Source organism: Culex pipiens, chromosome 2 (genome assembly GCF_016801865.2).
Source record: "Culex pipiens pallens isolate TS chromosome 2, TS_CPP_V2, whole genome shotgun sequence".
Lineage (NCBI taxonomy): Eukaryota > Metazoa > Arthropoda > Insecta > Diptera > Culicidae > Culex > Culex pipiens.
Window position 1 is genome coordinate 92872423 of NC_068938.1, and position 21610 is coordinate 92894032.

A 21610-nucleotide genomic window follows, 5' to 3' on the forward strand; every position below is an offset into this window, starting at 1 on the left:
TTAATGGATGCGTCCCTACGACTTTAAAAAAATCATACAATTTCTTATTATGAAAATTGACTGAAGGCGCTCCTATGACTTAAACATTTTTAAGAAATTTCTTAATATGAAAATTTAATGGGAGGCGCCACTACGACTTCAAAAAAATCATACAAATTTCATGCAAATCATGCAAATTCTCGATATGAAAAATTTGACTTGAGGCGCCCCTACGACTTAAAAAATTCATGCAAATTCTCGATATGGAAAATGGAATGGGGGCGCCCCTATGACGTAAACATTTTTATGTAAATTCTCAATAGGGTATATGGCCCTATTTTGGACCTACTATGCAAAGCGTCAACATATTTCGCATTGTTCTCAGGAACGGTCTAACTAATTTGGCTGGTTTCAGGATTGTTTTGTGCCTTAATTTATGCTTAACAAAGTGTACTATTGAAATTTGGAAATAATTTAACCATTTCATTGTAATAAGCATTTCAAGTAAAACATTTTTTGGATGCTTTTTGGACTTATTGAATGTATTTTGGAGACATCGCTGAACCTATTTTGGACCTACACTCTGATTGGTTGAAATTTTGACAACCTCGAATTGCGGCGTGCGGCGCCAACACGCACACTTACAGAAACTCGGTTTGATAAACCAAAGGGCCTATCCACGATTATAATTTGGAAAATATTTATTTCAGAAATTAAATAATTATGATAAAACAATGGATTTGAATTTGAAAACGTGTTTTAATTATATTGAATGGAAACTCGCGCATCTTTAGCAGGTCTCTGTCCTATTTACAATTTGCGTATTCTTACGACCTAATTGTTCAAGCATTAGAACATAAAAGACAACCCGTTATTAGTCGCAATAAAAACACCTTAACTTAAAATTAAATGAATGACAGAGATACATTCACAATACATAACAAGTTACAATGAAAAAAGGTTCTAAATTTTACGCAGAGCTTAAGTTCAAATATTATTAAACAATCAAGAAATTTTAAAGGGAGATAATAGCTTGTAACTTGGTGTGAAACTTTCTCATCTGTCATGTTAAACTTTACAGTTGCTTGACAAAAAGTTTAACTACATGTTGCACTTTTAAAAACAATGTAATATTTGAAAAAAAAATCTTTGTTTGAATACCAGGGTGCCTTTGATAGTCATAGTTTGTTTTGTTAAAAGCAGATTTGAGGTGTTCAAACATTATATTTACTTCGAACTTACCATCACTTAGATTGCTGATATAATTTTTAAGAAAATCGTTTATGTCAATATTTAGTTAACTAAGTTTATAAGCTTTTTAACCTTATACATATAAGTTTTAGGTGAAATTGTTGAAAATTCAGAACTTTGCCTGAAATTCGTTGAAACTAGTTTTGTTTATTAAATTATAGTTTTATATTACATGTTTAACTGATTTTAAAGAACGAATCAAAAGTCTTCACATTTTATATGAAATTTGTTTTACTGAAAATGCCTTTAAATTAGGAGATTTTTTTAAATTATGTTTCAAAAACATATAATATTTAATAAGACTTATTATTCACAAACTTATTTTACCTTTTCCTAGTACAAGATTGTCTGAAGAATCCGAAAATGCATTCCGTTTTATGATTCAAAATTATGTTCATTGAGAAAATCATGACACTTTGAGAAGATTAAAATAATGATATTTATCAACATTTTATTAATTATAGTTAACTAACTTTTTAAACCATTAAAAATCTCATGAAAAGTTCTTCATGCGGTACTTTGAGCACTTCTCTACCACGGTCAGTATGATTCCATACCATTCCGTACGTATTTAATTTGTACTCTTCATTTTGCGGAAAAATCTCAAACCTATCAAAGTCACTCAGATTTACGGTAATCAGATATGTCTCAAATCATAAAATTCATAAAGTTAACATCGCACCTCTTTTGCAAATTTTTTTTTCGATGATTTTTATTTTTCTAGCTGGTTCGATTGTGTTTTTAACATGATTGATCAGTGTTGCAAAAGAGTGATAGAAAAGCTATCAATAGATTATCTCTGCACCAAAAATATCCGAGAGTATAGCGGCCGTCACTATAGCTTGTGAGATCTCTTCTTGTGTCTCGTGATTCCCAGCGATGCCATTCTCTCTCTATCACTCCTTCCCTTTTCCTCGACTATGCGCTCTCACCGCTGAGTCTCTCAATCTCTCCGAAAACTGCAATGAGAGAACGCGAGATGGCGATTAGAAGCCGACCACGCATGACGCCCCTTCAAACTGCGTTTGCAAAATTGGTTTTGTGGCGGCTTTTGTGGTTAAACGCTGTTGCGGTAGGATGTTCGTGGAAGCGAGAATGAGAGAGAAAAGGAAAATGTCAATCGCGAGTGGGTAAACACGAAAACGTGTTCGGCTATGTTCGGCGCTGAGAGTTTCAATGAAGAGAGAAGAGCAGTTGTATTTGAGGCATGAATATTCAGGCGAGATAATTGTAGTTGCTGAGAGCTGATATTTTGATATTTTAACAACCCTGTGATTGATACGGTATTTTTTTTCCATATGAATATTTTTCTGATTAGTTTGCAATACGTCGTAACAGCCATCACGATCTCCGACACTTATTTGATTTTTTTCTCTGAATCAAACCAAATTTTGTTTGTTTTCCAGTAAAGAGCATTTAAAAGACGTGCAGATGACAATTCAAAGCATTTAAAAAAAAATTGATTTGTTTATAACTAGCGCTTAGGATCTTTTCAAAACTAACTCAAGATTTTTTAAATTTAATTCATACGACTTTTTCAAAAACCACTCGTAAGCAATGTTGACAGCTCCTGTCACGGTGACAGCGAACGATTAAATGAACTAGACCCTTTAGGTTTTTCAATCGTTTCCCTTTCAATTCCAACAGGGTAGCCAGTTTGCATTTTTTGAAGCAACAATTAAAAATATATGCGGCTAAATTGGTGATAATGATGTTAAGACAAAAATAAATCAACACCAGTTTAAATTTTGGGATACTTTGCAATTGGTCCTAACAATCATCTAAATCTCTATCATCAATTTGCCATTTTATCGTTAAAAACATATTTTCGTTGTTGCTGTTAATCATTTGCTTTTTAAAACTTAGATTTCTTTCAAATAATTACAGTAAAGAAATTCAATTCAAAATATTAAATTAAAAATTATCAATTAATTTCAATGAAATATCGAAATAAATTGATAAACTAAACTGGCAACACCTTGTTATACATGTATTGGTGATAGCCTTGAACCGACGGCAAAGTAGGTCCAAAAACTGATCCAACGCGACTGATTTGAAAAAATATTTTGAATTGAGTTTTTTTCGATAATAGAATAGTTATTTCAATGGTTTAGTGATGAAAAACATAAAAGAATTGAATAAACAACAGTTACATGGCTCGGAAACCGGACGAAATTGCTTGGTGTCAGTGCAAAACAGAAAAAATCATCAAGGTGTCGCGAGCCAAATCTGATAAGCAACGAGGCTGGAATTTTTGGACCTAATCTATGTGTTAGGAAAATGGTAGGAAATACGAATGGCATTGGAAAAAGTGGCTGAAAAAGCGGAAATAATCAAAAATGTTAACATTTTTGGAAGAGGTAAGCTACAAAACGATCCTGCTTACACTTTCTGTTGGTTGGATTCAGTGTTTTCGTACTTTAAAAGCCTGAACTACCTCGATTAATAAAAATAGGTCCAAAATAGGTACTAGGTCCAAAATAGGGTCATATACCCTATGTAAGTTTTACTGGAGGCGCCCTTATGAGTGGGGAAAAAAAATTGATAAAATTATTGAAAAAAAGTTGATTAATCGGTGCCCAAAGCAGCTTAAAAATGATAAAAATATTTTAAAAATAAGATTTTACTGGAAACGCTATTATGAAAAAATTAAAACATTCAGCAAAAAAAGGTTTGACTATCGTCGCCCCTCTAGCAACATAAAGACTGTTTAATAAGAGTCAAACAAAGTTTGGCGTACGATAACATAACAAAATAAAAATTCTGTTTAACGTTCTAGCTACAACAATTTTTTGCGCCGGTTGGCACACTTTGTTTGACTAGTTTTGAACAGTCTTTATAGCTTGAGGAGCACCGATAGTCAAATAATTTTATTTTGTTTTTATTTCAACAAAACGCCGCTGGTAAAGGCCTTTTTTCAAAATCTCTTTGATCATTTTTATGTTGCTCTACTTTTTCATTTTTTTTATTTTGTCATGAGGGCACCTCTAGTGAACTTTTATTTTCAAAAAGGTAGTCAAATTGTTTTATTTAATTTTTTTATTTCATCACAAGGCGCAACTTTTTATCATTTTTATGTTGCTTAAGCTAACTTTTTTTGATTATTTTTTTACGTGTTGTGAAACTTTCTTTGAAATCTTATTTTCAAAATATTTTCATCATTTCTATGGTGCTTTTCAGGCGTTGATAGTATTTTTTGAATATATTAATTATTTTATCATTTTTTAAATTTTGTTTATGAGAGAGGTGCCTTTTCGGAACATTTTCTGGGGTAAATCGAAATATATCTTTGTTTCCTGTAGCAAATTTGTTACTTTTTATAGATTTTCTAGGACGTTTCTTCAGAAAAGTCAAGGAATCGATAGAAATATATTCAAAATTATCTTTTTTCATTTTTATACTCAAAAAGTCTGTTACAAATGTTTGACCCAAAAATGAAGTTTCTTATCTAATTTTTCAGATTTTCAGAAAATTCCGTCCAAAGATACAAAATTTCATACGTTTACATACCCATTCCAGCCCTCAAAATTGTATGGAGACTTGTATGGAAAAACAAATGATGCAAAATTGCTTCTTTTGACATAGGGAATGCAAAGAAAAGTCGATTGAAAATCGAACCAGTAGTTTCCGAGTTATGATCAGTTGAATACTTTCAGTTTATCCAGCTACAACCCAACCCCACCTCTAGACGGGGTTTGATTTAATAATTCTCCAAAAATCAATTTTTTAACCAATTTTCGACCCTTAAAAAGCATTGGAAAGAAGAACTCTTAAAATTTGAAAAAAAAATTAGGGTTGAACGTGTGACTTGTTTGATGTGACTGTACCAATGTTTAAAAAAATGATTGTTTTTTTTGGCTTTTTTCACTAATATTTTCTGTACTTTTTTTTCTATTGTCTCAGACATTTTTTAACAATTTAAATGATGATGGTTTGTTCTAGAGTAAAAAAAAAAAATGAAAAACATACAAAAAAATAATGAAAAATTGGCTGTAAAAACATGACAAATTAGGTGCTAGAATAGGGCAAATACTACCAAAAACAAATATCAACTAAACAAGATAAATGCAAATATAAAAACTGAAAATGAAACAAAAACAACATAAAACTGGAGAAGTAAAGTTTTTCGTAGAACAAAAGTTGCTCAAAATGACAAGGGAAAAATTAAAAAAAAAAATCGAAAAAATGGGCAGCAAAGGGTTAACACTTAGAAAAAATCAAGTTCATCGATTTGATTTCTTTAAGATTGTGTATCTCAGAAACAAATTGCTCGATTTGAAAGTTTCAAAGAGAAAGTTGTACAAAATTTTCTTGGCTCTTCAAAAATATTTTTTAGGGGTACTTTAAATTCCAGAAGTGTTATTTAAAATGAATAGAAACCAAAATAAATTGAAAATGCAGTCCTAAAATTAGCTTTAACCAGAAAACGGTACATTTTGTTAACAAAATTGCTTCAACCATTTTTGTCCACTTTTTCGTTTTTTTTTTCTTCAAAAAAATCATATCTCCTGAACCAGATTTTGCACCATCACTAAAGTTCCGTAGATGTCTTTTTAGTCCCCTAAAACATAAAAAATCGGATTTTTTGCTTTGCCCAAGACACCAAATCGATCAGATAATCCCTTGTGAAGATATAGAAATTCATTCATTTGCATATAAATTTAATATGACCAGTCCCCAGAATTGTATGGACATTTGTATAGAAAAACGAATGATGCAAAATTGCTTCTTTTGACATAGAGAATGCATGGTGCATGGCAAAGTTTCATCCAAATAAAAAAAATGAAAACTTAAAAATCGCGAAAAAAATTTGCGAAATCGTAGAGAACTACTCTTAATATAAAAAAAAGAAAACTTATGAAAACTTGTTTTGAGCAATTACTGCTACACTTCTTCACTAAACCCCCGTTTACGCTCCACAAGTGAACGGCACATCCCTCTTCCGATTTACGCCAAAACTCTGATTTGCGCAAAAATCTCAAATTCGCTCAAACTCCGAATTAACGCCCCCCCTTCATGGCGCTATTCAACACAATTTGCAGCGCCAATTCAAAAAGTGTAGTTTCCTGTTGCACCAATGTAAAATATATAAAAAAACGAAGCTGACTTTATTTCTGTCGGCCGGTACTAGACCAACCACTGTCTTCTTTTTAACTACAAGGACTTCGCCGCCCTGTTTGAGTAAGGCACAGAGCGACGGCGCCGGATACCCATATTTACACTTAGAATTTTAGAGCGTCCGCCTCGGGATTCGAACCAGCAAAATATATGTAAAATATACCAAAGTATTATTTATTGAGATTAAAGATTCACTGTTAGCGCCCTTTCGCCATCTAAACAAGCACCCCATGCGCCCCTTTCGAGAAAACCCTCCCCTTTCGAAAATCCTGTGCACGACCCTGACTCCACCGAGACAGGACCCAGGAACTGGACTGAGCTAGGTCTGAGCCTCTACGTTAGACCGGGGCCAACATTTACTTCACCGTCCGACGGAAGGCGTGATCAGACAAATCTCGTCTCGAAAAATGCCGGCGGGACCTTCTGGGATCGAACCCAGGCCGACTGGGTGAGAGGTAATTACGCTTACCCCTACACCACGGGTCCCGGTAATCCAATTTTCATACATTTTATTTTAACGTCAAATTGCTGATATTCAAATATGAGGTGCCCGATGGATTACATGCTGTTCCTCTATCTCAAGGTAGGGTATTATAACTTGTACAAACAAAAGTTCCACAGATGGGCCATGGCTTCTTGAATCACAGAAAACACAACTGTTAAGAACAAACTTTGGAAAACTTGCCGATTTTGAGATGAATTGAAAATACAATTATTAAGCGAATAAATGATTGTAATAGTAGTATTATTTTAATCGAAGAGAAAATTTGAAAAAAAGAACTCCAACATCTACAGCAGTACCTAAGGATATTAGACGGTGTTTTAACTCTCTAAAAACTAACCCCAACTTTAGGCGTATTCAATTTAAAAATTCACCTAAAATCAATTTTCAACAAATTTGTGTTATAACATTTATATAGTTTACAGTCGTTGGGGTGACATTGGGTCAAAGTGATTTTTTAAGGATTTTACCATTTCTCAGGTTCTTCTCAATGAAACTAAATTCTTTTAAAAGAGCTTTGTAGGGGACATCTAAACATCTGTCATTTTGGCAGCTATCTAAAGATGTGGTACGTTTTTGGGAAAAAATTTCCTCTCGATAAATCAACTTTTAAATTTTTTTTTTGAATTTCTCGAAAAGTACCTAAATGTATGAAAATCTCTACTTCAAACATTGTAGCATGTCCCTCAAACAAGAAACACTGTATAATTACTTGTTCTTAGCATATCTTTGTATTTGAGCATAATTTAAGTTTCATTTGACCCAATGTCACCCCCTCTAAGGGGTGAGATTGGATCAATTTTCAAACGATTTGCATTTAAGGTTGAGTTTATCAAATTCCACTATATTTTGGGAACATGTTAATAAACTATCTAAGAAAATTCTTACATTAAAAGATTTTCGATGTTATTTAAATTGTTTTTGTTATTATGAAAACACGAGAGGTGTATCGTTTTTTGACCCATAGTCACCCCACTGACGGTACCTAAATCTAAGCATCATTTCATTTCCAGACATAAAAAGGCAACGTATGTCTGCATTGCAAAACTGGATGTTTGCCACCGCACTAAGTATAACTTATCTTGCCAGACAGCCTGCCTGCAGCGCACTAAACCATGTTCCAGCTTTCAATCTTATGTCGGGGACGCTGTCGTCCTAGCTGGACCAACTCTATTTGGAGCTGCCCTGCAGCTCGCTAATAAATTAGGCTTTCAGTTTAATTTAAAAATGTAACGCACTGGTGTCCAACTCCTGTGCACCGCACACGCATTTCCTCGTGCTCCATTTCGAGATTACCGACTTGGTTTCTTAATTAAAATTTGTAGTTCCACTCAATAAATTGCATCATTTCCCAACTTGGCCTCGTTGAACTCTCAGTCGATCCATTTCCTGATGCCATCGGCCCAACCAATCAAGCTGCCGAACGTTTTGTAAATCGGTGCTCCCTAATCCAGGAAGTTGTCGTGAAATCCAAAACAACACCACAGATAAACCCTCCGTCTGGCCTCCCAAATGACATCGGAGAGTTTATCCTGCAGCGGCAAGATTGCCGATTCGATTTGATTCGATTTCCGCGCTTCAGGACCGTTTTCGACTGAGAGTGAGGCCGCTGCCGGTGTGTTAGATAAACAGCTTTAGCTACGGACGGACGGCAAGACCCGGATTGTTGATGCAGGCTGTTGGAAGTAGGGTGTGAACTAGTTTCTCACGAAGTTGCAAACTGGGTAGATGTAGTTATGATACACTTTGTCCAGGGGTGTTCAAATAGTGTTGAAAATTGCATTCTTAGATGATAATTAGATGTTCAAAATGCATATCTACTAAAAAATAGTTTTAGGTTACCGATATAGGGGAAATTCTCGTATGTTTGGCAGGTTAAGCGCTCGCTCCTAACTCCATCCAATTAGCTGATTTTCACTATTTCAACAACTAATTTGGCAAAACTATTGATAGCAACTTGCTTGCTCACTTCCTATTGAGCTGATTATCACTCGATTTCAGTTGAAAACGTTTTTAATGAGCTGTAATTGAATGTCAAAGTGCTGATATGGCAACATAAGAGGCACGCTGGAATTAGACACTGTTCCCCTACTGCCGCTCGAAGCTAGTCCGTCCCATATGTAATTCGTCAATTTTTAGGTTATGATGCAGTTTGGTTCAAAATCATGTAAACTATCAGAAAAAAACAATAAAATGTAGTACTTTGTTCTAGAAAGCCGTAGAAAATCCACATTTTCGTGAAATTCTAATACGTAGCCGTATGGGCGGAACAACTTTGACACGCGTTTTTCTCGGCTTGCTGTTTTGAACATATGGGACGGACACGATTAGAGCGGCAGTATAAATAAATAAAGTGACAAAAAAATAAAAATATGCATAATAAAGCTAAATGTGTAAAAATTTGGTTATTATATGCAACTTTCCATGTAAAATTAAAATGCAATTCGCAAAGTATACACTAGGATGTAACAAAAATGACTTTTTGGCGGGCATTCAGGGGTTTGTTCCGGTGGGCATACTGAGCCCAAATCCCAAATATGAGCTTGATTGGACGTAACAGGAGCTGGCGCTCCGCCCTTCAATTTTAAATGGGATTTAAACCGTAAAAAAATATTTTTTAAAAAATGTAAATTTTTTAGGCGTTTTGGCCACCAATGCGTTTACCAAAAACATCACTGGCGTGTTGGCCAGATCCTTGCGCATCTTTTGGTATATATAACATTGAAGTTTGGAGCACCGGTACATTTTTTCGAAAAATCGGCCCCGGCAAAAAAGATATGCGTCGCACCTTGTGACGCCCGAGACGCCATTTGATTTTGCTGGGACCGATTTTTCGAAAAAATGTCAAACTTTGAAGGTCTGTGCCGAGCTCCAGGATGCTCCAAACTTCAATGTTATATACACCAAAAGATGCCCAAGGATCTGGCCTATACGCCAATGATGTTGAAATTAAACGCTTCATTGGCCAAAATGCCTCAAAAAGTGACATTTTTGAAAAAATATTTTTTTACGGGTTAAATCCCATTTAAAATTGAAGGGCGGAGCGCCAGCTCCTGTTACGTCTAATCAAGCTCATAATTGGGATTTGGGCTCAGTATGCCCACCGGAACAAACCCCTAAATGCCCGCCAAAAAGTCATTTTTGTTACACTCTAGTACACACTCAACCAATCGCTCCCAAATTTCGGGGAATTGTTCAACTGATGTAACCTTGTTCTGCAAAATCGACCATGTTGAGCCACCCTAATGGACATGGTCTACAAGAGAAATCATTGATCTGTTTTTTTCAAAATCCATACCCAACATACAAATTTAATAACATAAACAGGAACCCCTGTCTCTAGACGCCGCAATGTTCCAAAAACGCTTTTCTCCTGGTGCGCCTTTTAATTAAATAACTCCCTCTGCGACGATGTGTGTCTAATCTAATCAAGCGCATAATGTATGCAAAATCAGGTGCACGATCTACAACCTGATCCGACGCACCCAATAATTTATGCCAACAGCCGCACGTGCGAAATTGCCGATGTTTAACCTAGCTGAAGGAAGAGCTGGTGAATAAGTTGTCTCCCTCTAATGATGGTGTGGCGATTGATAGTTTGCTGGACATGGACATTACGTGTTTGCCTGATCATGAGAAATTATGACCCTTTGCTTATTTGCATCGTCAACTGCCGAGATGATTGGACGACACTTATCGTGGTCTTCGTTTGATGTTTAATTATGGTCATTTTTCAGTCAAGTGCCAAGCTGTTGACAATAATTAATATTTATAACCTTATTTTACATAATTGTAAGATTAACAATTTAATTTAACTAATACTCTGAGAATCATTAGGCATATTGAATCAAATAAATTAATTATTTATTATTATTTACTGAAATCTATAACGCAAATCACAATTTTGGCAGGGACACGAAGTTACAGGAAATTTTGAGCGACCTTCCTGAAAACCAAAATATTTGCATTTTTAATACTATCCTTTTGGCTCGTAACACAACTGAGCTAAGCAAAATCAACATCCACATTTTTTTATTCCAAATCTAGTTCAAATATGCATTCATATTGCATGACTTTGCACCAGCTTTGTGGCACCATGGCGGAGACCTCCTTTGATCACGGAGACAGCAGGACACGAACCTGGGCTGCACGCGCGGCATTCAGCGGTGCCACCGCGGTGTTTTTACACTTTTCCGGTCGATTTCCGCTGCAATGCTTTCATCACAAATATAATGGAAACACGCAAATTTTTAGGCTGTTATTAAGCAGTTATGTCATCTTAGATTTGATTGAACGGCAAAATAAGGTTTTGATTTATTTTTTTGTTTATTGATTTTGTTCATTCATGATTAATTAAACACGGAAAATAAGATTCTTAAAAATATGTGGTAAAATGCTGAACAAATAAAATTAAGCATAAAATATTACTTATAACAGTAAATTTGTAGTTCCCTGCGTTACCAAAATTCGTATTTTCTTAATATATTTTTTATTTGGATGCAATATTGGATAATTCGTTTTTGCAAACTAGTATCCATACAACTTTTCGGAATAGTCACAGAAAATGGATATGTGAATAAAAAAAATATATAAATTAAATTGGCTTAAAAATGCATCGTTTGTCAAAGAGTTTAGGATTGTGTAATGATTTTTTTTTGGAAAATATCGAGAACGTGGTATTTTTTTAAATTAATTTCCATAGAAGCATGGGGGCAGATGGAACCTCAACGAAAACGACGTTTATATTCATTGTATTTTCAGAAATATGCACAAAAAATTATTCATAACGATACAAATTCTGTGTATTTTGAAGTTTCGAATTAAGCTATCAGAAGATTTTTATAGAATAAATAATTAAGTTCAATGCATAGAATGGTACTAGGAGCAAATATTGAGGTAAACAAACAACAACGGAGCCTTCAAAATTTTTTTTGACTTAGTGGCAGAAGTACACACAGAAATACACAGTGGGGGCAGAATGGGCCACTAGGGTGTAATATGGTTGTATGGAAAAAATAAAGTTGTCCAAATTTAACGAGCACAGCAATTTTTCAGTTCCTTTTGGGGTCCTAAACAATTCCCCAAAGTTTGGAAATGATTGGTTTAGTCCTCGCTTTGCGCAAAGCGATTTAATTTTCCATATAAATTTGTATGGGAAAAAACATTTTATTTTATTTTGATATTTATAAAATCCACGTTTTACGCTGTACTAAAACCGGATTCATATTCGGATGCTCTGGAAGGTGCTCTACAACTTTCCCGAAGAGAGTATGGTGCTAACTTGCTCCTGAAAAAAGATACAGCGTGTTCAAAACTCTTCTAAAACGTGACTTTCGATCAAAAAACACGTTTTAGACGAGTTTTGAACACGCTGTATCTTTTTTCAGGAGCAAGATAGCACCATACTCTCTTCGGGAAAGTTGTAGAGCACCTTCCAGAGCATCCGAATATGAATCCGGTTTTAGTACAGCGTGAAACGTGGATTTTATAAATAACAAAATCCAAAAAAATGGTTTTGCCTTCCTCACTGAGGTAAGGCTATAATCCTGCTCTAAAAATGAACTTTGTATTAAAACGTCGTAGACCCCCCTTCATGTATACATATCGACTCAGAATCCAAAACTGAACAAATGTCTGTGTGTATGTGTGTGTGTATGTGTGTGTGTATGTGTGTGTGTATGTATGTATGTGACCAACAAAATAGCTCATGTTTCTCGGCACTGGCTGAACCGATTTGACCCGAACCTGTTGCATTCGACTTGGTTTAGGGTCCCATAGATCGAGTTTTATACAGATTGAAGTTTTGATAAGTAGTTCAAAAGTTATGTATAAAAATGTGTTTTCACATATATCCGGATCTCACTTAACTGTATGTAAACTATGTCCGGGTCCATCATACGACCCATCGTTGGTTTGGTTATCAAAAGAACTTTCCAACGAGCCTAAACATTGAAGATCTGGCAACCCTGTCTCGAGATATGGCCACTTAAGTGATATTGATGTACTTTTTGGAAGCCGGAACTCACATAAATGTATGTAAACTATGTCCGGGTCCATCATACGACCCATCGTTGGTTTGGTTATCAAAAGAACTTTCCAACGAGCCTAAACATTGAAGATCTGGCAACCCTGTTTCGAGATATGGCCACTTAAGTGATATTGATGTACTTTTTGGAAGCCGGAACTCACTTAAATGTATGTAAACTATGTCTGGATCCACCATCCAACCCATCATTGGTTAGGTTATCAAAAGACCTTTCCAACGAGTTCAAAACATTGAAGATCTGGCAACCCTGTCTCGAGATATGGCCACTTAAGTGACATTTATGTACTTTTTTGAAGCTGGATCTCACTTAAATGTATGTAAACTATGTCCGGATCCATCATCCGACCCATCGTTGGTTAGGTTATCAAAAGACCTTTCCAACGAGCCTAAAACATTGAAGATCTGGCAACCCTGTCTCGAGATATGGCCACTTAAGTGATATTGATGTACTTTTTGGAAGCCGGATCTCACTTAACTGTATGTAAACTATGTCCGGGTCCATCATACGACCCATCGTTGGTTTGGTTATCAAAAGAACTTTCCAACGAGCCTAAACATTGAAGATCTGGCAACCCTGTCTCGAGATATGGCCACTTAAGTGATATTGATGTACTTTTTGGAAGCCGGAACTCACTTAAATGTATGTAAACTATGTCTGGATCCACCATCCAACCCATCGTTGGTTAGGTTATCAAAAGACCTTTCCAACGAGTTCAAAACATTGAAGATCTGGCAACCCTGTCTCGAGATATGGCCACTTAAGTGACATTTATGTACTTTTTTGAAGCTGGATCTCACTTAAATGTATGTAAACTATGTCCGGATCCATCATCCGACCCATCGTTGGTTTGGTTATCAAAAGACCTTTCTAACGAGCCTAAAACATTGAAGATCTGGCAACCCTGTCTCGAGATATGGCCACTTAAGTGACATTTATGTACTTTTTTGAAGCCGGATCTCACTTAAATGTATGTAAACTGTGTCCGGATCCATCATCCGACCCATCGTTGGTTAGGTTATTAAAAGACCTTTTCAACGAGTTCAAAACATTGAAGATCTTGCAAACCTGTCTCGAGATATGGCCACTTAAGTGATATTGATGTACTTTTTGGAAGCCGGAACTCACTTAAATGTATGTAAACTATGTCCGGATCCACCATCCGACCCATCGTTGGTTAGGTTATCAAAAGAACTTTCCAACGAGTTCAAAACATTGTAGATCTGGCAACCCTTTCTCGAGATATGGCCACTCAAGTGACATTTATGTACTTTTTTGAAGCCGGATCTCACTTAAATGTATGTAAACTATGTGCGGATCCACCATCCGACCCATCGTTGGTTAGGTTATCAAAAGACCTTTCCAACGAGTTCAAAACATTGAAGATCTGGCAACCCTGTCTCGAGATATGGCCACTTAAGTGACATATATGTACTTTTTTTAAGCTGGATCTCACTGAAATGTATGTAAACTATGTCCGGATCCACCATCCGACCCATCGTTGGTTAGGTTATCAAAAGACCTTTCCAACGAGTCCAGAACATTGATGATCTGGCAACCCTTTCTCGAGATATGGCCACTTAAGTGATATTGATGTACTTTTTGGAAGCCGGATCTCACTTAAATGTATGTAAACTATGTCCGGATCCACCATCCGACCCATCGTTGGTTAGGTTATCAAAAGACCTTTCCAACGAGTTCAAAACATTGAAGATCTGGCAACCCTGTCTCGAGATATGGCCACTTAAGTGACATTTATGTACTTTTTTGAAGTTGGATCTCACTTAAATGTATGTAAACTATGTCCGGATCCATCATCCGACCCATCGTTGGTTTGGTTATCAAAAGACCTTTCTAACGAGCCTAAAACATTGAAGATCTGGCAACCCTGTCTCGAGATATGGCCACTTAAGTGACATTTATGTACTTTTTGGAAGCCGGATCTCACTTAAATGTATGTAAACTATGTCCGGATCCACCATCCGACCCATCGTTGGTTAGGTTATCAAAAGACCTTTCCAACGAGTTCAAAACATTGAAGATCTGGCAACCCTGTCTCGAGATATGGCCACTTAAGTGACATTTATGTACTTTTTTGAAGCCGGATCTCACTTAAATGTATGTAAACTATGTCCGGATCCATCATCCGACCCATCGTTGGTTTGGTTAGCAAAAGACCTTTCTAACGAGCCTAAAACATTGAAGATCTGGCAACCCTGTCTCGAGATATGGCCACTTTAGTGATATTTATGTACTTTTTTATTCCGGATCTAAAAAATAGATTAAATTTTTGTACAATTCCATCATATCAGCCATTGTTGGTAATAAGTGAGGAAGGCTCCAACCACATAGGTGGATTAAGTTAGTTTTTCTCATACAAATTTATATGGAAAATTGAATCGCTTTACGCAAAGCGAGGACTAAACCAATCTTTTCCAAACTTTGAGGAGTTGTTTAGGACCCCAAAAGGAACTGAAAAATTGCTGTGCTGGAAAATCGATTTTAATATTACACCCTAATGGGCCACCCATTTTCTTCTTGCCTTATAAAAACATTCAAAATTTATGATATTTGAGTTAAATGGATTATTTCACGCCTGACAGCTTCAAGAATCACGTTTTATGCAACATTAGTCGATTTTTCAGTTATTTTGATGCTTGTTTGTGAAAACAGTGTTTAATTTAACACAATTTAACACTTTTTTCAAAATTGTTTGTCTTGTAAACTAATTATTTTTATAAAAGTAATCAAACTTTCTGGAAACTATGTTGGAAAAGTCCATTGAGTCATTTTGCCTTCCTCACTGAGGTTAGGCTATAATCCTGCTCTAAAAATGAACTTTGTATAAAAACGTCGTAGACCCACCTTCATGTATACATATCGACTCAGAATCGAAAACTGAACAAATGTCTGTGTGTATGTGTGTGTGTATGTATGTATGTGACCAACAAACTAGCTCATGTTTCTCGACACTGGCTGAACCGATTTGACCCGAACCTGTTGCTTCGACTTGGTTTGGGGTCCCATAGATCGAGTTTTATACAGATTGAAGTTTCGATAAGTAGTTCAAAAGTTATGTATAAAAATGTGTTTTCACATATATCCGGATCTCACTTAAATGTATGTAAACTAAGTCCGGGTCCACCATCCGACCCATCGTTGGTTAGGTTACCAAAAGACCTTTCCAACGAGTCCAGAACATTGATGATCTGGCAACCCTTTCTCGAGATATGGCCACTTAAGTGATATTGATGTACTTTTTGGAAGCCGGATCTCACTTAAATGTATGTAAACTATGTCCGGATCCACTATTCGACCTATCGTTGGTTAGGTTATCAAAAGACCTTTCCAACGAGTCCAGAACATTGATGATCTGGCAGCCCTGTCTCGAGATATGGCCACCTAAGTGATATTGATGTACTTTTTAGAAGCCGGAACTCACTTAAATGTATGTAAAATATGTTCGGATCCACTATTCGACCTATCGTTGGTTAGGTTATCAAAAGACCTTTCCAACGAGTCCAGAACATTGATGATCTGGCAGCCCTGTCTCGAGATATGGCCACCTAAGTGATATTGATGTACTTTTTGGAAGCCGGATCTCACTTAAATATATGTAAACTATGTCCGGATCCACTATTCGACCTATCGTTGGTTAGGTTATCAAAAGACCTTTCCAACGAGTCCAAAACATTGATGATCTGGTAACCCTGTCTCGAGATATGACCACTTAAGTGATATTTATGTACTTTTTTATTCCGGATCAAAAAAATAGATGAAATTTTGTGTACAGCCATTGTTGGTAATGAGTGAGGAAGGCTCCAACCACATAGGTGGATTAAGTCAATTTTTCATCACCTTTTAACGTTGTATTAGACGAAATGGCTTGTTTTCTTAGGTGGCCCCGCACCCTCGAAAGGTAGTCGAAAAAACAAAATTTTTACTATTTTTAAATTGTTTTTTTTTTCAGTGTCACCAAATAAGTCCTTATTTTCTCAACTGATGATATATTTAAAACTATTTGTTTTATTTTCATCAGTGGATCAGTGAGTCAGTATGTGTAGGAGTAGGTGAGTTTGACAAAAATATCGTAAATAAACGCCCGGAAACATATTTTTTGCAATTCCGCTGTGAAACTGACAACTTTTCCTGTCCTTCTGGAGAAACGAAACGGCCTACTTTTCCCTACCAAAAATAACAGAATGGATAATCAATACATTTCAATACCAGTGCTGATAAGTGCAACTTTTCAGTACTGTAATGGGTATCAACTAGTATCAAAAAGTAAAATTTTTCAATATTTTTTTGTTCTGAACGGTGGATTTACTAAACACATGAATGTTTGACACAAAATTCAAATCTACAAGCGTTTTCCGGAATTGCAAAAATGTTTGTAAGCAACCCGTTGCAAAACATGATTTTTTCACCACTCGTCGTATTTATCCAACTCGATAAACCTCATTGGATAAATGTACGACTCGTGCTGCAAAAATCTTCTTTTTGCAACTTGTTGCATAAACTACTATTAAACAATTTGCTATCGATTGCAAAGTTTTCAATGGAGTAATATTGTTTTTTATAATATTTCTTTTGTATTCTCATTTTGAATATATTCATAACACCAATCTGAGGGTTGGTAAACAATCAAATATAGTTCAAGGTAACAAAATGTCTGGCAACTCGTTTCGCAACTTTTCAAGCACTTGAGATGCAAAATGAATAAACTTAAGGATTAGTTTAAACTAGTTCCCTTTAAGCTTTACAGTCAAAAATGGTGCCAACGACCGCTGCTACCCTGCTGAAAAACAACCTCACCTCAAATCACATCAGGGTGAGGTCACTCCAGACCTGTTGCACCATTTGGACGGATTCAGGTCCACTGCTGGAGGAGAAGGTAAGCCTGTTCCAAAATAAGTAAATAAATAAATAAACTGGTATAAGGTTCGTTTGATATCGCAAAAGGGGGCTTAAGATTGCATAAGTCCGGCATCGAATAGTGCGCGAGCCTTTTTGTCGATTGCGCAATGCGTGGTTTGCAACGGTCAGGAAGAAGTTGGCTACCCCCGGGGGCTGCTGCTCAGAAGTCTGCGAATACTCGCGGCAGATTTCCATAACAGATGAGCATCACGGTCAATTAGGACATACGAATGAGATGATGGGGCAGACCGAAACGTGTGCGACCTGGATTTAACTAATAGGATGAGGTGTTAAGCAAAGGTGTGGTTTCTAATTTGGGCTGTCGATTAGGTGGATAAACATGCGATAATATATGTTTTTTTTTTATCAAAAGCTTTTGAATAACAATTACAAAATTCAAAATTAATGTTCCGTAGCATTGAACACAGCCCCTTGATAAGAAAAAAATACCCATCTTTGAATACTAATCACCACCTTATGTCATCCATGTTAACTGCCATTCAACTAACAAAGTATGTGGTCAGACGGTTGCGGCTCCGCCCTGGGTGTACTTAGACCATAACGGTCACAATTCATTACTTTACAGCACAAAAAATTTAGCTGATATTAATCACCTCGCCTCGCACCAAAACAAAATAACGTTACGCGGTTCAATGACGTTATTAGCACATGCGCCATGCGTTTAAGGTGGCGATAGTGACTAATGAGCAGTGGCACCAACCTAGCGTCTTACCTATAGTGTTAAATAATCTTATGAGTTGTCGTCTTTTGCCGAACTTGACTTGGGAGCACGAGTAACCGCATGTCGGTCGACCGTTTTATAATGCATTTGCAACGAACTGCATTTGGGCTTTCAAGGCTGGAAAAATTCGCGGCTTGCAGCTTTCGTGACTACAATTAGCACTGTTTGGAGGAGTTGTAACACATTTTTTAAGTGCATAGCATAGCATAGCATTGGTGTCTACCCGTAGTTGCTACTCTGTTATTGACCAGGACCTCCAAGAATTGCTCCGTGGACCACAGATGAAGAGTAGGAACCAATCATCACCACTTCGCAACTTTCAAATGTCCCTATCATGCTAGCCAATCACAGCGCCGGCCACGACCAGTGGTAAGACACGGGGAAGTGGATAGGAATTTTAGTCCGATACTTGAGTGATGAAAACCGCTAAATCGGCTGCGTCTTCGACAAAGTATCACGTGAGGTTTGCGGGTGTTAGTAAGATGGGTGTGAAGCCAGGATTCACCGTGGTAAGTGATGCGGCCGGTCAAATCTATTTTTAGTCCTTAATTCTTCGTATGTTCTTGGATTCATTTTGAAAGCTTTCCAATTCGGTTCACCAAGCTTTTTGTGGTGAATTCTGGTCGTGTTGAAAGTTCAATATTCGCCTAACAATTATGCAACCAGTAAGTGTCCCTAAAATTCAACTTGCATTCAATATTGCATTTTCCTGTTCTTTTGGTTCACACAGATTCCAATCAAGTTTCTTGGATTCTTATATCATTCTTAATCCTTCTAGACAACTAAGCCTCGATGGTCTGGTGGTTAGCGTTTTTGTCTGCTGACCCAAAGGACGGGGGATCGAAACCCGCCGCGAGCTAATGAATTTTTCGTTCATATTCAAGTGTTCAGAATTCCTTCTTTCCATAATTTCTCGATAGGAGCAGATGGGAATCGAACCCAGAACCTTCCGCTTGCAAAGCGAACAGCGTAACCATTCAGCCACGCCTACCCCTTAGTTTTAACACATTTTTTAAGTGATATAAAAAATGACATCATGATCATGGTAGCGTTTAATCAATGCAAATTAAATTATTAGTTATCATCAATAATTGTTGTTGTGTCGTTTATTCTTAATTGAAAAAATAGATTATATCACGAAATGTCCTAAATCAAACACTAAATTTGATATCAAGGACACAAAAGGCTCCGCAGGACGAAGTTTCAAAATAGTCTTTTCTTGTTGATCTTTTTTGTATTTTAGAAATAAAATGAATTGTTAAGAGAGTTTACAACTTTGCACTAGACAATTATATTTACATACATTTTCAATGGTTTTGTAATGCACCAATCGATCGTAAAATGATTTTAATATGCTTCGCTTATATTTATATTTCAGTCTTTTTTTTTTCATAATTTTACAGTTTATATGAACACTTTGACTATAACTGTAATCATGTCTTGAACATTTTGTGATAGGGGCAGGGGGCAGAATGGCCCGCCTAAGTAAAATGCGCCAAAAACCATAGAAAAAACATACAAATTTATGAATTCAGTGTAGTAGGCTTATGCTTTGGGATGTTCCCTTTAATGGTGTATACTTGGTTGATGAAAATTTTTTAAGCTTAAAACTATTTTTGATGCAATTTAAAAAAAACTGTTTTTCGACTACTTTTCCTGTCACGCTCTAGGGGGGGAGGGGGGGTCTGAGCAAGCGTGACATTGCATGTTATAAGTATAGGAAAAGCGTGACAAAGGGGGGGAGGGGGGGTAAATTTCGGCTGATTTTAGCGTGTCGTACTTTATGGATGAAGCCTTACCAAAACAAACATTTTGAAAATAGTGTTAATATGTTGTAATAAGACTCTATTTTTACAAATGAGCATCAAAACAATTAAAAAAAAAATAAAAAGAAATAATTAAATAAAACATTTTTGAAAAAAGAAATAGAACTTATTTACCCTGTGATCAATACGTCAAATGCTGTATCAAGTAGGCGAATACCTGTTTTACCCCTAATCCAACAACTTGTTAAAAACCCGATTTAATCCCACCTGGGGTGAGAAAGAGCCTTTCTTACTAAAGAATATAACAATGGTAGAACTTCTTTCAATTAATAACATCGACTTTGTTTATTTATAACGTCAGCTCAAAAGAAAGTCTTATGATGAAAGCAATGTATTATGATTATATTATGAGTATTATGAATGATATGATTTCCAAAAGAAATTAAAACGCAATTTTCACCAAAAGAATATTTTTAATCGTACAATATGTTTGTACGTTTCTAATCAAACAAGCGATTATGACAAACGCGATCATAGCAAGCTTCCCAACAACGCACACCGCGGTTTTGGTTTTCTAGTTTCGGTACGAGCCCTTTTGTGTGACTGTGTTGGTGTTTTGGTTCATCGTACCAGCGCACCAAGACAAGGTACAAGTGAACCGCGTTTGCCGCACGGTGCAGGGAAGCTAGCCATTCAGCTTCTACGAGAGTGACAGAGTCAGAGATAGCTATTTTTAACAACCGCACCACTACATACTCAATCGCGAGAACCTTAGGAAGAAAGACTATGGTAGGAGAATGATGCTTATAGGGTTTTGTTTGTTTAAGGTTTTGAGTGTTTAAAGTGGTAAGTTAATTAGGTTAAAGGTGGTTTGAATATGTAGTATTTAGATAGTTTTTGGTTGGTATGGGTGGAGGGTGTGTGGTAGGGTTTTAATTTTTTGGGTGAAGGTGGTTTGTAAAATGGATATTTGGGGGCATGTTTATGGGTATGGGTGGATTTTTAGGTATGGATTTTGTTTAAGTTTTGAGTAGTGTGAGGTATGTGGTTGGTTTATGAGGGTTATTGAGTAGTATTTTGTGTGTTGAGTGAATATTTTGTGTGGAGAATGATGGAGAGAGAATGGTTGAGTTGAGATTAGGTATTAGGGAGTAGGGGAGTAGTTGAGGAGTTTTGAGTGGATGGGGTGGGGGGGAGTGGGGGGAAGGGGTTTTGGATGGAGGTTGAGTATGTGGGTAGTTGTGGGTTTGGTAGGAAGGAGGTTTGGTTTTAAGTGTAAGGGAGGGTGGTT